The sequence below is a fragment of the Heterodontus francisci genome, chromosome 34 (assembly GCF_036365525.1).
Source record: "Heterodontus francisci isolate sHetFra1 chromosome 34, sHetFra1.hap1, whole genome shotgun sequence".
Lineage (NCBI taxonomy): Eukaryota > Metazoa > Chordata > Chondrichthyes > Heterodontiformes > Heterodontidae > Heterodontus > Heterodontus francisci.
Window position 1 is genome coordinate 47331623 of NC_090404.1, and position 22451 is coordinate 47354073.

General features: G+C 47.5%; 7 non-coding genes across 7 annotated transcripts; all 7 read left to right on the top strand.

Moving 5' to 3' along the window:
- Window positions 1–4034: 4034 nt before the first annotated feature.
- On the top strand, window positions 4035–4106 carry trnad-guc (transfer RNA aspartic acid (anticodon GUC)). Its single transcript has one exon. It is a non-coding gene; the product is annotated as a tRNA-Asp (tRNA).
- A 4919-nt stretch (window positions 4107–9025) lies between these two features.
- On the top strand, window positions 9026–9097 carry trnad-guc (transfer RNA aspartic acid (anticodon GUC)). The gene has a single exon. It is a non-coding gene; the product is annotated as a tRNA-Asp (tRNA).
- Window positions 9098–12354: 3257 nt separating this feature from the next.
- On the top strand, window positions 12355–12426 carry trnad-guc (transfer RNA aspartic acid (anticodon GUC)). The gene has a single exon. It is a non-coding gene; the product is annotated as a tRNA-Asp (tRNA).
- A 3259-nt stretch (window positions 12427–15685) lies between these two features.
- trnav-gac (transfer RNA valine (anticodon GAC)) lies at window positions 15686–15757 on the top strand. Its single transcript has one exon. It is a non-coding gene; the product is annotated as a tRNA-Val (tRNA).
- A 1592-nt stretch (window positions 15758–17349) lies between these two features.
- Window positions 17350–17421, top strand: trnad-guc (transfer RNA aspartic acid (anticodon GUC)). Its single transcript has one exon. It is a non-coding gene; the product is annotated as a tRNA-Asp (tRNA).
- Window positions 17422–19013: 1592 nt separating this feature from the next.
- trnad-guc (transfer RNA aspartic acid (anticodon GUC)) lies at window positions 19014–19085 on the top strand. The gene has a single exon. It is a non-coding gene; the product is annotated as a tRNA-Asp (tRNA).
- Window positions 19086–22342: 3257 nt separating this feature from the next.
- Window positions 22343–22414, top strand: trnad-guc (transfer RNA aspartic acid (anticodon GUC)). Its single transcript has one exon. It is a non-coding gene; the product is annotated as a tRNA-Asp (tRNA).
- The last annotated feature ends 37 nt before the right edge of the window (window positions 22415–22451 follow it).

Genomic DNA, 22451 nt, shown 5'->3' on the forward strand with positions numbered 1-22451 from the left:
AAAAAAGCTTGCTCGCTCAAAACAGTCCTTGTTTGGAACACCAAGATCAAAACTTCTGTGAGCATGATAGAACAACGCCCATCTTGCACTTTTGCACACCGTGTACCTGAAGTCATCCACGGCGAGCCCATGGTGCCAATCCTTCTCGATACCCACACGAAGGATTTCTTTCCAAAGTGTGGTGTCGGGAAAGGGGAAAAGAATAATGCAGCGTGGGCCAAAACATTGAACTCCAAGTATTTTGCATATCGTGCTTGCTTCTGTTGCAAAGCCAGGAAAAGAGAGAAAAACAAACAAGTAAAGAAAGAAAGAAACAAACAAGCAAACAAGCAAAAAAAAATCATATGCGTTTCCTGCTTGCCTGTAGTGGCCGATGATGTGCAATATCAAGCCCGCAAAAGTGCGAATCCGCCGTCCAGATCTCTGCAGCTGTCACAGGACTGAACTGGATGAAAGTGTTGAATGCATGCCATCACAGAGAGGAGGCAAATCACTGTGCGATGTAACATCAATGATGTGGGATGAGGGATAAAATTGAATTGCTTGAGTCAAGAGCTTTAGCGGTGGTACTGCGTCGGCTGCCTGGCTCCAATGTAGAAGCCTAAATGGTGATGGAAACGTGCCCCCTCCAAGCTGACACAACATCTTTGAAGCCCAAAGGTGGCTGACAATCTCTGGCAAACTGTAGAAAGCGTCTCTGTGTGCTTCCTCGCTAGTATAGTGGTGAGTATCCCCGCCTGTCACGCGGGAGACCGGGGTTCAATTCCCCGACTGGGAAGCGTTAGCGTTGCTGAGGCCACCCGAGATATGTTCGGGGAAACTTTCTGAATTCCAAATCGCTTTGCACTGCCGCATGGAGACTCTCATCCACAACACGTACGCGGCCCGCCACCCGTTTTATCAAAACTATCAACAGCAAACATGTTCCACACATCCGCCTATCACAATCACCGCACAACATCCGCTCTTTACTCATCAGACTGGCCACTTTCTCTTCTTTGCATTCACAAAGCGGCTCATTCAAAATGCACTAAACACATTTTCCTTGGCACATTTCATTGCTTCATTCAACCGCGAAGCTTTCGACAACCAACATGCTTTATAAGCCACGACGCAACACATTTCACTACATCTTTCACGCCGCAGCAACACCATTGCGTTCATAGTCTGACAGCAAAATAACCCTCCAGCAGCCACACACCACCACCTGTTCAAGGCAGATAGACAATCTGAAGAGGAAGGTCACACACCTTGTACGCCATCAAACTTCAGCAAGGGCCACCTGGACGGAAAGAAGTGAAAGGTGGCAAAGATTAATAACCTCGAATGGCTCAGTAACAAGCGCAACGAGACAAGGTGCTCAGAGGCACTGAAGAAAGTGTTGGGAATGCTGCATGCCCAATACACATAGCCTGTGCGATCCCTTTGCAAGAGCTACTCAACGGATTCGAGTGATCAGCCCTCGGCCCTGATTTTTTTTAAATTCCCTTGCAGCATCCTGCCATTCTCTCTTGAATGTTAACATCCAATCTGAAAGCACACGACTTTCAGTCAGCTCACACAACAACATGCTGCCTAAACTAATCCTTCTTTCCTTGTACGTCTGCTTCGAATGCGAATCACCTTATCTTCTTGTCCTCTGGTTAACCCTTCCCTCCTGCCACAAAAAGGCTTTCTCGCTCAAAACAGTCCTTGTTTGGAACACCAAGATCAAAACTTCTGTGAGCACGAGAGAACAACGCCCATCTTGCACTTTTGCACACCGTGTACCTGAAGTCATCCACGGCGAGCCCATGGTGCCAATCCTTCTCGATACCCACACGAAGGATTTCTTTCTAAAGTGTGGTGTCGGGAAAGGGGAAAAGAATAATGCAGCGTGGGCCAAAACATTGAACTCCAAGTATTTTGCATATCGTGCTTGCTTCTGTTGCAAAGCCAGGAAAAGAGATAAAAACAAACAAGTAAAGAAAGAAAGAAACAAACAAGCAAACAAGCAAAAAAAAACCATATGCGTTTCCTGTTTGCCTGTAGTGGCCGATGATGTGCAATATCAAGCCCGCAAAAGTGCGAATCCGCCGTCCAGATCTCTGCAGCTGTCACAGGACTGAACTGGATGAAAGTGTTGAATGTATGCCATCACAGAGAGGAGGCAAATCACTGTGCGATGTAACATCAATGATGTGGGATGAGGGATAAAATTGAATTGATTGAGTCAAGAGCTTTAGCGGTGGTACTGCGTCGGCTGCCTGGCTCCAAAGTAGAAGCCGAAATGGTGATGGAAACGTGCCCCCTCCAAGCTGACACAACATCTTTGAAGCCCAAACGTGACTGGCAATCTCTGGCAAACTGTAAAAAGCATCGCTGTGTGTTTCTTCGTTAGTATAGTGGTGAGTATCTTTGCCTGTCACGCGGGAGACCGGGGTTCAAAAACCCGACGGGGAGGCGTGAGCGTTGCTAAGGCCACCCGAGAGCTGTTCGGGGTAACTTTTTGAATTCCAAATCGCTTTGCACTGCCGCATGGAGACTCTCATCCACAACACGTCCGCGGCCCGCCACCCGTTTTATCAAAACTATCAACAGCAAACATGTTCCACACATCCGCCTATCACAATCACCGCACAACATCCGCTCTTTACTCATCAGACTGGCCACTTTCTCTTCTTTGCATTCACAAAGCGGCTCATTCAAAATGCACTAAACACATTTTCCTTGGCACATTTCATTGCTTCATTCAACCGCGAAGCTTTCGACAACCAACATGCTTTTTAAGCCACGACGCAACACATTTCACTACATCTTTCACGTGGCAGCAACACCAATGCGTTCATAGTCTGACAGCAAAATAACCCTCCAGCAGCCACACACCACCACCTGTTCAAGGCAGATAGACAATCTGAGGAGGAAGGTCACACACCTTGTACGCCATCAAACTTCAGCAAGGGCCACCTGGACGGAAAGAAGTGAAAGGTGGCAAAGATTAATAACCTAGAATGGCTCAGTAACAAGCGCAACGAGACAAGGTGCTCAGAGGCACTGAAGAAAGTGTTGGGAATGCTACATGCCCAATACACATAGCCTGTGCGATCCCTTTGCAAGAGCTACTCAACGTATTCGAGTGATCAGCCCTCGGCCCTGATTTTTTTTTAATTCCCTTGCAGCATCCTGCCATTCTCTCTTGAATGTTAACATTCAATCTGAAAGCACACGACTTTCAGTCAGCTCACACAACAACATGCTGCCTACACTAATCCTTCTTTCCTTGTCCGTCTGCTTCGAATGCGAATCACCTTATCTTCTTGTCCTCTGGTTAACCTTTTTCTCCTGCCACAAAAAAGCTTTCTCGCTCAAAACAGTCCTTGTTTGGAACACCAAGATCAAAACTTCTGTGAGCACGAGAGAACAACGCCCATCTTGCACTTTTGCACACCGTGTACCTGAAGTCATCCACGGCGAGCCCATGGTGCCAATCCTTCTCGATACCCACACGAAGGATTTCTTTCTAAAGCGTGGTGTCGGGAAAGGGGAAAAGAATAATGCAGCGTGGGCCAAAACATTGAACTCCAAGTATTTTGCATATCGTGCTTGCTTCTGTTGCAAAGCCAGGAAAAGAGAGAAAAACAAACAAGTAAAGAAAGAAAGAAAGAAACAAGCAAACAAGCAAAATAAAATCATATGCGTTTCCTGCTTGCCTGTAGTGGCCGATGATGTGCAATATCAAGCCCGCAAAAGTGCGATCCCGCCGTCCAGATCTCTGCAGCTGTCACAGGACTGAACTGGATGAAAGTGTTGAATGTATGCCATCACAGAGAGGAGGCAAATCACTGTGCGATGTAACATCAATGATGTGGGATGAGGGATAAAATTGAATTGATTGAGTCAAGAGCTTTAGCGGTGGTACTGCGTCGGCTGCCTGGCTCCAAAGTCGAAGCCGAAATGGTGATGGAAACGTGCCCCCTCCAAGCTGACACAACATCTTTGAAGCCCAAAGGTGGCTGGCAATCTCTGGCAAACTGTAAAAAGCGTCTCCGTGTGCTTCCTCGTTAGTATAGTGGTGAGTATCCCCGCCTGTCACGCGAGAGACCGGGGTTCAATTCCCCGACGGGGAGGCGTGAGCGTTGCTGAGGCCACCGGAGAGCTGGTAGGGGTAACTTTTTGAATTCCAAATCGCTTTGCACTGCCGCATGGAGACTCTCATCCACAAAAAGTACGCGGCCCGCCACCCGTTTTATCAAAACTATCAACAGCAAACATGTTCCACACATCCGCCTATCACAATCACCGCACAACAACCGCTCTTTGCTCATCAGACTGGCCACTTTCTCTTCTTTGCATTCACAAAGCGGCTCATTCAAAATGCACTAAACACATTTTCCTTGGCACATTTCATTGCTTCATTAAACCGCGACGCTTTCTACAACCAACATGCTTTATAAGCCACGACGCAACACATTTCACTACATCTTTCACGCGGCAGCAACACCATTGCGTTCATAGTCTGACAGCAAAATGACCCTCTAGCAGCCACACACCACCACCTGTTCAAGGCAGATAGACAATCTGAGGAGGAAGGTCACACACCTTGGACGCCAGCAAACTTCAGTAAGGGCCACCTGGACGGAAAGAAGTGAAAGGTGGCAAAGGTTAATAACCTCGAATGGCTCAGTAACAAGCGCAACGAGACAAGGTGCTCAGAGGCACTGAAGAAAGTGTTGGGAATGCTACATGCCCAATACACATAGCCTGTGCGATCCCTTTGCAAGAGCAATTCAACGTATTCGAGTGATCAGCCCTCGGCCCTGATTTTTTTTTAATTCCCTTGCAGCATCCTGCCATTCTCTCTTGAATGTTAACATTCAATCTGAAAGCACACGACTTTCAGTCAGCTCACACAACAACATGCTGCCAAAAACTAATCCTTCTTTCCTTGTACGTCTGCTTCGAATGCGAATCACCTTATCTTCTTGTCCTCTGGTTAACCCTTCCCTCCTGCCACAAAAAAGCTTTCTCGCTCAAAACAGTCCTTGTTTGAAACACCAAGGTCAAAACTTCTGTGAGCACGAGGGAACAACGCCCATCTTGCACTTTTGCACACCGTGTACCTGAAGTCATCCACGGCGAGCCCATGGTGCCAATCCTTCTCGATACCCACACGAAGGATTTCTTTCTAAAGTGTGGTGTCGGGAAAGGGGAAAAGAATAATGCAGCGTGGGCCAAAACATTGAACTCCAAGTATTTTGCATATCGTGCTTGCTTCTGTTGCAAAGCCAGGAAAAGAGAGAAAAACAAACAAGTAAAGAAAGAAAGAAACAAACAAGCAAACAAGCAAAAAAAAATCATATGCGTTTCCTGCTTGCCTGTAGTGGCCGATGATGTGCAATATCAAGCCCGCAAAAGTGCGAATCCGCCGTCCAGATCTCTGCAGCTGTCAGAGGACTGAACTGGATGAAAGTTTTGAATGTATGCCATCACAGAGAGGAGGCAAATCACTGTGCGATGTAACATCAATGATGTGGGATGAGGGATAAAATTGAATTGATTGAGTCAAGAGCTTTAGCGGTGGTACTGCGTCGGCTGCCTGGCTCCAAAGTAGAAGCCGAAATGGTGATGGAAACGTGCCCCCTCCAAGCTGACACAACATCTATGAAGCCCAAAGGTGGCTGGCAATCTCTGGCAAACTGTAGGAAGCGTCACCGTGTGCTTCCTCGTTAGTATAGTGGTGAGTATCCCTGCCTATCACGCGGGAGACCGGGGTTCAATTCCCCGACGGGGTAGCGTGAGCGTTGCTGAGGCCATTCGAGAGCTGGTAGGGGAAACTTTTTGAATTCCAAATCGCTTTGCACTGCCGCATGGAGACTCTCATCCACAACAGGTACGCGGCCCGCCACCCGTTTTATAAAAACTATCAACAGCAAACATGTTCCACACATCCGCCTATCACAATCACGCACAACAACCGCTCTTTGCTCATCAGACTGGCCACTTTCTCTTCTTTGCATTCACAAAGCGGCTCATTCAAAATGCACTAAACACATTTTCCTTGGCACATTTCATTGCTTCATTAAACCGCGACGCTTTCTACAACCAACATGCTTTATACGCCACGACGCAACACATTTCAGTACATCTTTCACGCGGCAGCAACACCATTGCGTTCATAGTCTGACAGCAAAATGACCCTCTAGCAGCCACACACCACCACCTGTTCAAGGCAGATAGACAATCTGAGGAGGAAGGTCACACACCTTGGACGCCATCAAACTTCAGCAAGGGCCACCTGGACGGAAAGAAGTGAAAGGTGGCAAAGGTTAATAACCTCGAATGGCTCAGTAACAAGCGCAACGAGACAAGGTGCTCAGAGGCACTGAAGAAAGTGTTGGGAATGCTACATGCCCAATACACATAGCCTGTGCGATCCCTTTGCAAGAGCTACTCAACGTATTCGAGTGATCAGCCCTCGGCCCTGATTTTTTTTTAATTCCCTTGCAGCATCCTGCCATTCTCTCTTGAATGTTCACATTCAATCTGAAAGCACACGACTTTCAGTCAGCTCACACAACAACATGCTGCCTAAACTAATCCTTCTTTCCTTGTACGTCTGCTTCGAATGCGAATCACCTTATCTTCTTGTCCTCTGGTTAACCCTTCCCTCCTGCCACTAAAAAGCTTTCTCGCTCAAAACAGTGCTTGTTTGGAACACCAAGATCAAAACTTCTGTGAGCACGAGAGAACAACGCCCATCTTGCACTTTTGCACACCGTGTACCTGAACTCATCCACGGCGAGCCCATGGTGCCAATCCTTCTCGATACCCACACGAAGGATTTCTTTCTAAAGTGTGGTGTCGGGAAAGGGGAAAAGAATAATGCAGCGTGGGCCAAAACATTGAACTCCAAGTATTTTGCATATCGTGCTTGCTTCTGTTGCAAAGCCAGGAAAAGAGAGAAAAACAAACAAGTAAAGAAAGAAAGAAACAAACAAGCAAACAAGCAAAAAAAAATCATATGCGTTTCCTGCTTGCCTGCAGTGGCCGATGATGTGCAATATCAAGCCCGCAAAAGTGCGAATCCGCCGTCCAGATCTCTGCAGCTGTCAGAGGACTGAACTGGATGAAAGTTTTGAATGTATGCCATCACAGAGAGGAGGCAAATCACTGTGCGATGTAACATCAATGATCTGGGATGAGGGATAAAATTGAATTGATTGAGTCAAGAGCTTTAGCGGTGGTACTGCGTCGGCTGCCTGGCTCCAAAGTAGAAGCCGAAATGGTGATGGAAACGTGCCCCCTCTAAGCTGACACAACATCTATGAAGCCCAAAGGTGGCTGGCAATCTCTGGCAAACTGTAGGAAGCGTCACTGTGTGCTTCCTCGTTAGTATAGTGGTGAGTATCCTTGCCTATCACGCGGGATTTCTGGGTTCAAGTCCCCGACGGGGTAGCGTGAGCGTTGCTGAGGCCATTCGAGAGCTGGCAGGGGAAACTTTTTGAATTCCAAATCGCTTTGCACTGCCGCATGGAGACTCTCATCCACAACAGGTACGCGGCCCGCCACCCGTTTTATCAAAACTATCAACAGCAAACATGTTCCACACATCCGCCTATCACAATCACCGCACAACAACCGCTCTTTGCTCATCAGACTGGCCACTTTCTCTTCTTTGCATTCACAAAGCGGCTCATTCAAAATGCACTAAACACATTTTCCTTGGCACATTTCATTGCTTCATTAAACCGCGATGCTTTCTACAACCAACATGCTTTATACGCCACGACGCAACACATTTCAGTACATCTTTCACGCGGCAGCAACACCATTGCGTTCATAGTCTGACAGCAAAATGACCCTCTAGCAGCCACACACCACCACCTGTTCAAGGCAGATAGACAATCTGAGGAGGAAGGTCACACACCTTGGACGCCATCAAACTTCAGTAAGGGCCACCTGGACGGAAAGAAGTGAAAGGTGGCAAAGGTTAATAACCTCGAATGGCTCAGTAACAAGCGCAACGAGACAAGGTGCTCAGAGGCACTGAAGAAAGTGTTGGGAATGCTACATGCCCAATACACATAGCCTGTGCGATCCCTTTGCAAGAGCTACTCAACGTATTCGAGTGATCAGCCCTCGGCCCTGATTTTTTTTAATTCCCTTGCAGCATCCTACCATTCTCTCTTGAATGTTAACATTCAATCTGAAAGCACACGACTTTCAGTCAGCTCACACAACAACATGCTGCCTAAACTAATCCTTCTTTCCTTGTACGTCTGCTTCGAATGCGAATCACCTTATCTTCTTGTCCTCTGGTTAACCCTTCCCTCCTGCCACAAAAAAGCTTTCTCGCTCAAAACAGTCCTTGTTTGGAACACCAAGATCAAAACTTCTGTGAGCACGAGAGAACAACGCCCATCTTGCACTTTTGCACACCGTGTACCTGAAGTCATCCACGGCGAGCCCATGGTGCCAATCCTTCTCGATACCCACACGAAGGATTTCTTTCTAAAGTGTGGTGTCGGGAAACGGGAAAAGAATAATGCAGCGTGGGCCAAAACATTGAACTCCAAGTATTTTGCATATCGTGCTTGCTTCTGTTGCAAAGCCAGGAAAAGAGAGAAAAACAAACAAGTAAAGAAACAAACAAACAAATAAGCAAACAAGCAACAAAAAATCATATGCGTTTCCTGCTTGCCTGTAGTGGCCGATGATGTGCAATATCAAGCCCGCAAAAGTGCGAATCCGCCGTCCAGATCTCTGCAGCTGTCACAGGACTGAACTGGATGAAAGTGTTGAATGTATGCCATCACAGAGAGGAGGCAAATCACTGTGCGATGTAACATCAATGATGTGGGATGAGGGATAAAATTGAATTGATTGAGTCAAGAGCTTTAGCGGTGGTACTGCGTCGGCTGCCTGGCTCCAAAGTAGAAGCCTAAATGGTGATGGAAACGTGCCCCCTCCAAGCTGAAACAACATCTATGAAGCCCAAAGGTGGCTGGCAAACTCTGGCAAACTGTCGGAAGCGTTTCTGTGTGCTTACTCGTTAGTATAGTGGTGAGTATCCCCGCCTGTCACGCGGGAGACCGGGGTTCAATTCCCCGACGGGGAGGCGTGAGCGTTGCTGAGGCCACCCGAGAGCTGGTAGAGGAAACTTTTTGAATTCCAAATCGCTTTGCACTGCCGCATGGAGACTCTCATCCACAAAAAGTACGCGGCCCGCCACCCGTTTTATCAAAACTATCAACAGCAAACATGTTCCACACATCCGCCTATCACAATCAACGCACAACAACCGCTCTTTGCTCATCAGACTGGCCACTTTCTCTTCTTTGCATTCACAAAGCGGCTCATTCAAAATGCACTAAACACATTTTCCTTGGCACATTTCATTGCTTCATTAAACCGCGACGCTTTCTACAACCAACATGCTTTATACGCCACGACGCAACACATTTCACTACATCTTTCACGCGGCAGCAACACCATTGCGTTCATAGTCTGGCAGCAAAAAGACCCTCTAGCAGCCACACACCACCACCTGTTCAAGGCAGATAGACAATCTGAGGAGGAAGGTCACACACCTTGGACGCCATCAAACTTCAGTAAGGGCCACCTGGACGGAAAGAAGTGAAAGGTGGCAAAGGTTAATAACCTCGAATGGCTCAGTAACAAGCGCAACGAGACAAGGTGCTCAGAGGCACTGAAGAAAGTGTTGGGAATGCTACATGCCCAATACACATAGCCTGTGCGATCCCTTTGCAAGAGCTACTCAACGTATTCGAGTGATCAGCCCTCGGCCCTGATTTTTTTTTAATTCCCTTGCAGCATCCTGCCATTCTCTCTTGAATGTTAACATTCAATCTGAAAGCACACGACTTTCAGTCAGCTCACACAACAACATGCTGCCAAAAACTAATCCTTCTTTCCTTGTACGTCTGCTTCGAATGCGAATCACCTTATCTTCTTGTCCTCTGGTTAACCCTTCCCTCCTGCCACAAAAAAGCTTTCTCGCTCAAAACAGTCCTTGTTTGGAACACCAAGATCAAAACTTCTGTGAGCACGAGGGAACAACGCCCATCTTGCACTTTTGCACACCGTGTACCTGAAGTCATCCACGGCGAGCCCATGGTGCCAATCCTTCTCGATACCCACACGAAGGATTTCTTTCTAAAGTGTGGTGTCGGGAAAGGGGAAAAGAATAATGCAGCGTGGGCCAAAACATTGAACTCCAAGTATTTTGCATATCGTGCTTGCTTCTGTTGCAAAGCCAGGAAAAGAGAGAAAAACAAACAAGTAAAGAAAGAAAGAAACAAACAAGCAAACAAGCAAAAAAAAATCATATGCGTTTCCTGCTTGCCTGTAGTGGCCGATGATGTGCAATATCAAGCCCGCAAAAGTGCGAATCCGCCGTCCAGATCTCTGCAGCTGTCAGAGGACTGAACTGGATGAAAGTTTTGAATGTATGCCATCACAGAGAGGAGGCAAATCACTGTGCGATGTAACATCAATGATGTGGGATGAGGGATAAAATTGAATTGATTGAGTCAAGAGCTTTAGCGGTGGTACTGCGTCGGCTGCCTGGCTCCAAAGTAGAAGCCGAAATGGTGATGGAAACGTGCCCCCTCCAAGCTGACACAACATCTATGAAGCCCAAAGGTGGCTGGCAATCTCTGGCAAACTGTAGGAAGCTTTTCTGTGTGCTTCTGCGTTAGTATAGTGGTGAGTATCCCTGCCTGTCACGCGGGAGACCGGGGTTCAATTCCCCGACGGGGAGGCGTGAGCGTTGCTGAGGCCACCCGAGAGCTGTTCGGGGAAACTTATTGAATTCCAAATCGCTTTGCACTGCCGCATGGAGACTCTCATCCACAACACGGACGCGGCCCGCCACCCGTTTTATCAAAACTATCAACAGCAAACATGTTCCACACATCCGCCTATCACAATCACCGCACAACATCCGCTCTTGACTCATCAGACTGGCCACTTTCTCTTCTTTGCATTCTCAAAGAGGCTCATTCAAAATGCACTAAACACATTTTCCTTGGCACATTTCATTCCTTCATTAAACCGCGACGCTTTCTACAACCAACATGCTTTATAAGCCACGACGCAACACATTTCACTACATCTTTCACGCGGCAGCAACACCATTGCGTTCATAGTCTGACAGCAAAATGACCCTCTAGCAGCCACACACCACCACCTGTTCAAGGCAGATAGACAATCTGAGGAGGAAGGTCACACACCTTGTACGCCATCAAACTTCAGCAAGGGCCACCTGGACGGAAAGAAGTGAAAGGTGGCAAAGGTTAATAACCTCGAATGGCTCAGTAACAAGCGCAACGAGACAAGGTGCTCAGAGGCACTGAAGAAAGTGTTGGGAATGCTACATGCCCAATACACATAGCCTGTGCGATCCCTTTGCAAGAGCTACTCAACGTATTCGAGTGATCAGCCCTCGGCCCTGATTTCTTTTTAATTCCCTTGCAGCATCCTGCCATTCTCTCTTGAATGTTAACATTCAATCTGAAAGCACACGACTTTCAGTCAGCTCACACAACAACATGCTGCCTAAACTAATCCTTCTTTCCTTGTACGTCTGCTTCGAATGCGAATCACCTTATCTTCTTGTCCTCTGGTTAACCCTTCCCTCCTGCCACAAAAAAGCTTTCTCGCTCAAAACAGTCCTTGTTTGGAACACCAAGATCAAAACTTCTGTGAGCACGAGAGAACAACGCCGATCTTGCACTTTTGCACACCGTGTACCTGAAGTCATCCACGGCGAGCCCATGGTGCCAATCCTTCTCGATACCCACACGAAGGATTTCTTTCTAAAGTGTGGTGTCGGGAAAGGGGAAAAGAATAATGCAGCGTGGGCCAAAACATTGAACTCCAAGTATTTTGCATATCGTGCTTGCTTCTGTTGCAAAGTCAGGAAAAGAGAGAAAAACAAACAAGTAAAGAAAGAAAGAAACAAACAAGCAAACAAGCAAAAAAAAACCATATGCGTTTCCTGCTTGCCTGCAGTGGCCGATGATGTGCAATATCAAGCCCGCAAAAGTGCGAATCCGCCGTCCAGATCTCTGCAGCTGTCACAGGACTGAACTGGATGAAAGTGTTGAATGTATGCCATCACAGAGAGGAGGCAAATCACTGTGCGATGTAACATCAATGATGTGGGATGAGGGATACAATTGAATTGATTGAGTCAAGAGCTTTAGCGGTGGTACTGCGTCGGCTGCCTGGCTCCAAAGGAGAAGCCTAAATGGTGATGGAAACGTGCCCCCTCCAAGCTGACACAACATCTCTGAAGCCCAAAGGTGGCTGGCAATCTCTGGCAAACTGTCGGAATTTTTTCTGTGTGCTTCCTCGTTAGTATAGTGGTGAGTATCCCCGCCTGTCACGCGGGAGACCGGGGTTCAATTCCCCGACGGGGAGGCGTGAACGTTGCTGAGGCCTCCCGAGAGCTGTGAGGGGAAACTTTCTGAATTCCAAATCGCTTTGCACTGCCGCATGGAGACTCTCATCCACAACACGTCCGCGGCCCGCCACCCGTTTTATCAAAACTATCAACAGCAAACATGTTCCACACATCCGCCTATCACAATCACCGCACAACATCCGCTCTTGACTCATCAGACTGGCCACTTTCTCTTCTTTGCATTCTCAAAGCGGCTCATTCAAAATGCACTAAACACATTTTCCTTGGCACATTTCATTGCTTCATTAAACCGCGACGCTTTCTACAACCAACATGCTTTATAAGCCACGACGCAACACATTTCATTACATCTTTCACGCGGCAGCAACACCATTGCGTTCATAGTCTGACAGCAAAATGACCCTCCAGCAGCCACACACCACCACCTGTTCAAGGCAGATAGACAATCTGAGGAGGAAAGTCACACACCTTGTACGCCATCAAACTTCAGCAAGGGCCACCTGGACGGAAAGAAGTGAAAGGTGGCAAAGGTTAATAACCTCGAATGGCTCAGTAACAAGCGCAACGAGACAAGGTGCTCAGAGGCACTGAAGAAAGTGTTGGGAATGCTACATGCCCAATACACATAGCCTGTGCGATCCCTTTGCAAGAGCTACTCAACGTATTCGAGTGATCAGCCCTCGGCCCTGATTTCTTTTTAATTCCCTTGCAGCATCCTGCCATTCTCTCTTGAATGTTAACATTCAATCTGAAAGCACACGACTTTCAGTCAGCTCACACAACAACATGCTGCCAAAAACTAATCCTTCTTTCCTTGTACGTCTGCTTCGAATGCGAATCACCTTATCTTCTTGTCCTCTGGTTAACCCTTCCCTCCTGCCACAAAAAAGCTTTCTCGCTCAAAACAGTCCTTGTTTGGAACACCAAGATCAAAACTTCTGTGAACACGAGAGAACAACGCCCATCTTGCACTTTTGCACACCGTGTAACTGAAGTCATCCACGGCGAGCCCATGGTGCCAATCCTTCTCGATACCCACACGAAGGATTTCTTTCTAAAGTGTGGTGTCGGGAAACGGGAAAAGAATAATGCAGCGTGGGCCAAAACATTGAACTCCAAGTATTTTGCATATCGTGCTTGCTTCTGTTGCAAAGCCAGGAAAAGAGAGAAAAACAAACAAGTAAAGAAAGAAAGAAAGAAACAAGCAAACAAGCAAAAAAAAAAACCATATGCGTTTCCTGCTTGCCTGTAGTGGCCGATGATGTGCAATATCAAGCCCGCAAAAGTGCGAATCCGCCGTCCAGATCTCTGCAGCTGTCACAGGACTGAACTGGATGAAAGTGTTGAATGTATGCCATCACAGAGAGGAGGCAAATCACTGTGCGATGTAACATCAATGATGTGGGATGAGGGATAAAATTGAATTGATTGAGTCAAGAGCTTTAGCGGTGGTACTGCGTCGGCTGCCTGGCTCCAAAGTAGAAGCCTAAATGGTGATGGAAACGTGCCCCCTCCAAGCTGACACAACATCTCTGAAGCCCAAAGGTGGCTGGCAATCTCTGGCAAACTGTAGGAAGCTTTTCTGTGTGCTTCCTCGTTAGTATAGTGGTGAGTATCCCCGCCTGTTACGCGGGAGACCGGGGTTCAATTCGCCGAAGGGGAGGCGTGAGCGTTGCTGAGGCCACCCGAGAGCTGTTAGGGGAAACTTTTTGAATTCCAAATCGCTTTGCACTGCCGCATGGAGACTCTCATCCACAACACGGACGCGGCCCGCCACCCGTTTTATCAAAACTATCAACAGCAAACATGTTCCACACATCCGCCTATCACAATCACCGCACAACATCCGCTCTTGACTCATCAGACTGGCCACTTTCTCTTCTTTGCATTCTCAAAGCGGCTCATTCAAAATGCACTAAACACATTTTCCTTGGCACATTTCATTGCTTCATTAAACCGCGACGCTTTCTACAACCAACATGCTTTATAAGCCACGACGCAACACATTTCATTACATCTTTCACGCGTCAGCAACACCATTGCGTTCATAGTCTGACAGCAAAATGACCCTCCATTAGCCACACACCACCACCTGTTCAAGGCAGATAGACAATCTGAGGAGGAAGGTCACACACCTTGTACGCCATCAAACTTCAGCAAGGGCCACCTGGACGGAAAGAAGTGAAAGGTGGCAAAGGTTAATAACCTCGAATGGCTCAGTAACAAGCGCAACGAGACAAGGTGCTCAGAGGCACTGAAGAAAGTGTTGGGAATGCTACATGCCCAATACACATAGCCTGTGCGATCCCTTTGCAAGAGCTACTCAACGTATTCGAGTGATCAGCCCTCGGCCCTGATTTCTTTTTAATTCCCTTGCAGCATCCTGCCATTCTCTCCTGAATGTTAACATTCAATCTGAAAGCACACGACTTTCAGTCAGCTCACACAACAACATGCTGCCTAAACTAATCCTTCTTTCCTTGTACGTCTGCTTCGAATGCGAATCACCTTATCTTCTTGTCCTCTGGTTAACCCTTCCCTCCTGCCACAAAAAAGCTTTCTCGCTCAAAACAGTCCTTGTTTGGAACACCAAGATCAAAACTTCTGTGAGCACGAGAGAACAACGCCCATCTTGCACTTTTGCACACCGTGTACCTGAAGTCATCCACGGCGAGCCCATGGTGCCAATCCTTCTCGATACCCACACGAAGGATTTCTTTCTAAAGTGTGGTGTCGGGAAACGGGAAAAGAATAATGCAGCGTGGGCCAAAACATTGAACTCCAAGTATTTTGCATATCGTGCTTGCTTCTGTTGCAAAGCCAGGAAAAGAGAGAAAAACAAACAAGTAAAGAAAGAAAGAAACAAATAAGCAAACAAGCAAAAAAAAATCATATGCGTTTCCTGCTTGCCTGTAGTGGCCGATGATGTGCAATATCAAGCCCGCAAAAGTGCGAATCCGCCGTCCAGATCTCTGCAGCTGTCACAGGACTGAACTGGATGAAAGTGTTGAATGTATGCCATCACAGAGAGGAGGCAAATCACTGTGCGATGTAACATCAATGATGTGGGATGAGGGATAAAATTGAATTGATTGAGTCAAGAGCTTTAGCGGTGGTACTGCGTCGGCTGCCTGGCTCCAAAGTAGAAGCCTAAATGGTGATGGAAACGTGCCCCCTCCAAGCTGACACAACATCTCTGAAGCCCAAAGGTGGCTGGCAATCTCTGGCAAACTGTAGGAAGCTTTCCTGTGTGCTTCCTCGTTAGTATAGTGGTGAGTATCCCCGCCTGACACGCGGGAGACTGGGGTTCAATTCCCCGACGGGGAGGCGTGAGCGTTGCTGAGGCCACCCGAGAGCTGGTAGGGGAAACTATTTGAATTCCAAATCGCTTTGCACTGCCGTATGGAGACTCTCATCCACAACAGGTACGCGGCCCGCCACCCGTTTTATCAAAACTATCAACAGCAAACATGTTCCACACATCCGCCTATCACAATCACCGCACAACAACCGCTCTTTGCTCATCAGACTGGCCACTTTCTCTTCTTTGCATTCACAAAGCGGCTCATTCAAAATGCACTAAGCACATTTTCCTTGGCACATTTCATTGCTTCATTAAACCGCGACGCTTTCTACAACCAACATGCTTTATAAGCCACGACGCAACACATTTCACTACATCTTTCACGCGGCAGCAACACCATTGCGTTCATAGTCTGACAGCAAAATGACCCTCTAGCAGCCACACACCACCACCTGTTCAAGGCAGATAGACAATCTGAGGAGGAAGGTCACACACCTTGGACGCCATCAAACTTCAGTAAGGGCCACCTGGACGGAAAGAAGTGAAAGGTGGCAAAGGTTAATAACCTCGAATGGCTCAGTAACAAGCGCAACGAGACAAGGTGCTCAGAGGCACTGAAGAAAGTGTTGGGAATGCTACATGCCCAATACACATAGCCTGTGCGATCCCTTTGCAAGAGCTACTCAACGTATTCGAGTGATCAGCCCTCGGCCCTGATTTTTTTTTAATTCCCTTGCAGCATCCTGCCATTCTCTCTTGAATGTTAACATTCAATCTGAAAGCACACGACTTTCAGTCAGCTCACACAACAACATGCTGCCTAAACTAATCCTTCTTTCCTTGTACGTCTGCTTCGAATGCGAATCACCTTATCTTCTTGTCCTCTGGTTAACCCTTCCCTCCTGCCACAAAAAAGCTTTCTCGCTCAAAACTGTCCTTGTTTGGAACACCAAGATCAAAACTTCTGTGAGCACGAGAGAGCAACGCCGATCTTGCACTTTTGCACACCGTGTACCTGAAGTCATCCACGGCGAGCCCATGGTGCCAATCCTTCTCGATACCCACACGAAGGATTTCTTTCTAAAGTGTGGTGTCGGGAAACGGGAAAAGAATAATGCAGCGTGGGCCAAAACATTGAACTCCAAGTATTTTGCATATCGTGCTTGCTTCTGTTGCAAAGCCAGGAAAAGAGAGAAAAACAAACAAGTAAAGAAAGAAAGAAACAAATAAGCAAACAAGCAAAAAAAAATCATATGCGTTTCCTGCTTGCCTGTAGTGGCCGATGATGTGCAATATCAAGCCCGCAAAAGTGCGAATCCGCCGTCCAGATCTCTGCAGCTGTCACAGGACTGAACTGGATGAAAGTGTTGAATGTATGCCATCACAGAGAGGAGGCAAATCACTGTGCGATGTAACATCAATGATGTGGGATGAGGGATAAAATTGAATTGATTGAGTCAAGAGCTTTAGCGGTGGTACTGCGTCGGCTGCCTGGCTCCAAAGTAGAAGCCTAAATGGTGATGGAAACGTGCCCCCTCCAAGCTGACACAACATCTCTGAAGCCCAAAGGTGGCTGGCAATCTCTGGCAAACTGTAGGAAGCTTTTCTGTGTGCTTCCTCGTTAGTATAGTGGTGAGTATCCCCGCCTGTCACGCGGGAGACCGGGGTTCAATTCCCCGACGGGGAGGCGTGAGCGTTGCTGAGGCCACCCGAGAGCTGTTAGTGGAAACTTTTTGAATTCCAAATCGCTTTGCACTGCCGCAGGGAGACTCTCATCCACAACACGGACGCGGCCCGCCACCCGTTTTATCAAAACTATCAACAGCAAACATGTTCCACACATCCGCCTATCACAATCACCGCACAACATCCGCTCTTGACTCATCAGACTGGCCACTTTCTCTTCTTTGCATTCTCAAAGCGGCTCATTCAAAATGCACTAAACACATTTTCCTTGGCACATTTCATTGCTTCATTAAACCGCGACGCTTTCTACAACCAACATGCTTTATAAGCCACGACGCAACACATTTCACTACATCTTTCACGCGGCAGCAACACCATTGCGTTCATAGTCTGACAGCAAAATGACCCTCCAGCAGCCACACACCACCACCTGTTCAAGGCAGATAGACAATCTGAGGAGGAAGGTCACACACCTTGTACGCCATCAAACTTCAGCAAGGGCCACCTGGACGGAAAGAAGTGAAAGGTGGCAAAGGTTAATAACCTCGAATGGCTCAGTAACAAGCGCAACGAGACAAGGTGCTCAGAGGCACTGAAGAAAGTGTTGGGAATGCTACATGCCCAATACACATAGCCTGTGCGATCCCTTTGCAAGAGCTACTCAACGTATTCGAGTGATCAGCCCTCGGCCCTGATTTCTTTTTAATTCCCTTGCAGCATCCTGCCATTCTCTCTTGAATGTTAACATTCAATCTGAAAGCACACGACTTTCAGTCAGCTCACACAACAACATGCTGCCTAAACTAATCCTTCTTTCCTTGTACGTCTGCTTCGAATGCGAATCACCTTATCTTCTTGTCCTCTGGTTAACCCTTCCCTCCTGCCACAAAAAAGCTTTCTCGCTCAAAACAGTCCTTGTTTGGAACACCAAGATCAAAACTTCTGTGAGCACGAGAGAACAACGCCGATCTTGCACTTTTGCACACCGTGTACCTGAAGTCATCCACGGCGAGCCCATGGTGCCAATCCTTCTCGATACCCACACGAAGGATTTCTTTCTAAAGTGTGGTGTCTGGAAAGGGGAAAAGAATAATGCAGCGTGGGCCAAAACATTGAACTCCAAGTATTTTGCATATCGTGCTTGCTTCTGTTGCAAAGTCAGGAAAAGAGAGAAAAACAAACAAGTAAAGAAAGAAAGAAACAAACAAGCAAACAAGCAAAAAAAAACCATATGCGTTTCCTGCTTGCCTGCAGTGGCCGATGATGTGCAATATCAAGCCCGCAAAAGTGCGAATCCGCCGTCCAGATCTCTGCAGCTGTCACAGGACTGAACTGGATGAAAGTGTTGAATGTATGCCATCACAGAGAGGAGGCAAATCACTGTGCGATGTAACATCAATGATGTGGGATGAGGGATACAATTGAATTGATTGAGTCAAGAGCTTTAGCGGTGGTACTGCGTCGGCTGCCTGGCTCCAAAGGAGAAGCCTAAATGGTGATGGAAACGTGCCCCCTCCAAGCTGACACAACATCTCTGAAGCCCAAAGGTGGCTGGCAATCTCTGGCAAACTGTCGGAATTTTTTCTGTGTGCTTCCTCGTTAGTATAGTGGTGAGTATCCCCGCCTGTCACGCGGGAGACCGGGGTTCAATTCCCCGACGGGGAGGCGTGAGCGTTGATGAGGCCCCCCGAGAGCTGTTCAGGAAAACTTTTTGAATTCCAAATCGCTTTGCACTGCCGCATGGAGACTCTCATCCACAACACGTACGCGGCCCGCCACCCGTTTTATCAAAACTATCAACAGCAAACATGTTCCACACATCCGCCTATCACAATCACCGCACAACATCCGCTCTTTACTCATCAGACTGGCCACTTTCTCTTCTTTGCATTCTCAAAGCGGCTCATTCAAAATGCACTAAACACATTTTCCTTGGCACATTTCATTGCTTCATTAAACCGCGACGCTTTCTACAACCAACATGCTTTATAAGCCACGACGCAACACATTTCACTACATCTTTCACGCGGCAGCAACACCATTGCGTTCATAGTCTGATAGCAAAATGACCCTCCAGCAGCCACACACCACCACCTGTTCAAGGCAGATAGATAATCTGAGGAGGAAGGTCACACACCTTGTACGCCATCAAACTTCAGCAAGGGCCACCTGGACGGAAAGAAGTGAAAGGTGGCAAAGGTTAATAACCTCGAATGGCTCAGTAACAAGCGCAACGAGACAAGGTGCTCAGAGGCACTGAAGAAAGTGTTGGGAATGCTACATGCCCAATACACATAGCCTGTGCGATCCCTTTGCAAGAGCTACTCAACGTATTCGAGTGATCAGCCCTCGGCCCTGATTTCTTTTTAATACCCTTGCAGCATCCTGCCATTCTCTCTTGAATGTTAACATTCAATCTGAAAGCACACGACTTTCAGTCAGCTCACACAACAACATGCTGCCTAAACTAATCCTTCTTTCCTTGTACGTCTGCTTCGAATGCGAATCACCTTATCTTCTTTTCCTCTGGTTAACCCTTCCCTCCTGCCACAAAAAAGCTTTCTCGCTCAAAACAGTCCTTGTTTGGAACACCAAGATCAAAACCTCTGTGAGCACGAGAGAACAACGCCCATCTTGCTCTTTTGCACACCGTGTACCTGAAGTCATCCACGGCGAGCCCATGGTGCCAATCCTTCTCGATACCCACACGAAGGATTTCTTTCTAAAGTGTGGTGTCGGGAAAGGGGAAAAGAATAATGCAGCGTGGGCCAAAACATTGAACTCCAAGTATTTTGCACATCGTGCTTGCTTCTGTTGCAAAGCCAGGAAAAGAGAGAAAAACAAACAAGTCAAGAAAGAAAGAAACAAACAAGCAAACAAGCAAAAAAAAAACATATGCGTTTCCTGCTTGCCTGTGGTGGCCGATGATGTGCAATATCAAGCCCGCAAAAGTGCGAATCCGCCGTCCAGATCTCTGCAGCTGTCACAGGACTGAACTGGATGAAAGTGTTGAATGTATGCCATCACAGAGAGGAGGCAAATCACTGTGCGATGTAACATCAATGATGTGGGATGAGGGATAAAATTGAATTGATTGAGTCAAGAGCTTTAGCGGTGGTACTGCGTCGGCTGCCTGGCTCCAAAGTAGAAGCCTAAATGGTGATGGAAACGTGCCCCCTCCAAGCTGACACAACATCTCTGAAGCCCAAAGGTGGCTGGCAATCTCTGGCAAACTGTAGGAAGCTTTTTTGTGTGCTTTCTCGTTAGTATAGTGGTGAGTATCCTCGCCTGTCACGCGGGAGACCGGGGTTCAATTCGCCGAAGGGGAGGCGTGAGCGTTGCTGCGGCCACCCGAGAGCTGTTAGGGGAAACTTTTTGAATTCCAAATCGCTTTGCACTGCCGCATGGAGACTCTCATCCACAACACGGACGCGGCCCGCCACCCGTTTTAGCAAAACTATCAACAGCAAACATGTTCCACACATCCGCCTATCACAATCACCGCACAACATCCGCTCTTGACTCATCAGACTGGCCACTTTCTCTTCTTTGCATTCTCAAAGCGGCTCATTCAAAATGCACTAAACACATTTTCCTTGGCACATTTCATTGCTTCATTAAACCGCGACGCTTTCTACAACCAACATGCTTTATAAGCCACGACGCAACACATTTCATTACATCTTTCACGCGGCAGCAACACCATTGCGTTCATAGTCTGACAGCAAAATGACCCTCCAGCAGCCACACACCACCACCTGTTCAAGGCAGATAGACAATCTGAGGAGGAAGGTCACACACCTTGTACGCCATCAAACTTCAGCAAGGGCCACCTGGACGGAAAGAAGTGAAAGGTGGCAAAGGTTAATAACCTCGAATGGCTCAGTAACAAGCGCAACGAGACAAGGTGCTCAGAGGCACTGAAGAAAGTGTTGGGAATGCTACATGCCCAATACACATAGCCTGTGCGATCCCTTTGCAAGAGCTACTCAACGTATTCGAGTGATCAGCCCTCGGCCCTGATTTCTTTTTAATTCCCTTGCAGCATCCTGCCATTCTCTCTTGAATGTTAACATTCAATCTGAAAGCACACGACTTTCAGTCAGCTCACACAACAACATGCTGCCTAAACTAATCCTTCTTTCCTTGTACGTCTGCTTCGAATGCGAATCACCTTATCTTCTTGTCCTCTGGTTAACCCTTCCCTCCTGCCACAAAAAAGCTTTCTCGCTCAAAACAGTCCTTGTTTGGAACACCAAGATCAAAACTTCTGTGAGCACGAGAGAACAACGCCCATCTTGCTCTTTTGCACACCGTGCACCTGAAGTCATCCACGGCGAGCCCATGGTGCCAATCCTTCTCGATACCCACACGAAGGATTTCTTTCTAAAGTGTGGTGTCGGGAAAGGGGAAAAGAATAATGCAGCGTGGGCCAAAACATTGAACTCCAAGTATTTTGCATATCGTGCTTGCTTCTGTTGCAAAGCCAGGAAAAGAGAGAAAAACAAACAAGTAAAGAGAGAAAGAAACAAACAAGCAAACAAGCAAAAAAAAAACTGTATGCGTTTCCTGCTTGCCTGTAGTGGCCGATGATGTGCAATATCAAGCCCGCAAAAGTGCGAATCCGCCGTCCAGATCTCTGCAGCTGTCACAGGACTGAACTGGATGAAAGTGTTGAATGTATGCCATCACAGAGAGGAGGCAAATCACTGTGCGATGTAACATCAATGATGTGGGATGAGGGATAAAATTGAATTGATTGAGTCAAGAGCTTTAGCGGTGGTACTGCGTCGGCTGCCTGGCTCCAAAGTAGAAGCCGAAATGGTGATGGAAACGTGCCCCCTCCAAGCTGACACAACATCTCTGAAGCCCAAAGGTGGCTGGCAATCTCTGGCAAACTGTAGGAAGCTTTTCAGTGTGCTTCTTCGTTAGTATAGTGGTGAGTATCCCCGCCTGTCACGCGGGAGACCGGGGTTCAATTCCCCGACGGGGAGGCGTGAGCGTTGCTGATGGCACCCGAGAGCTGTTAGG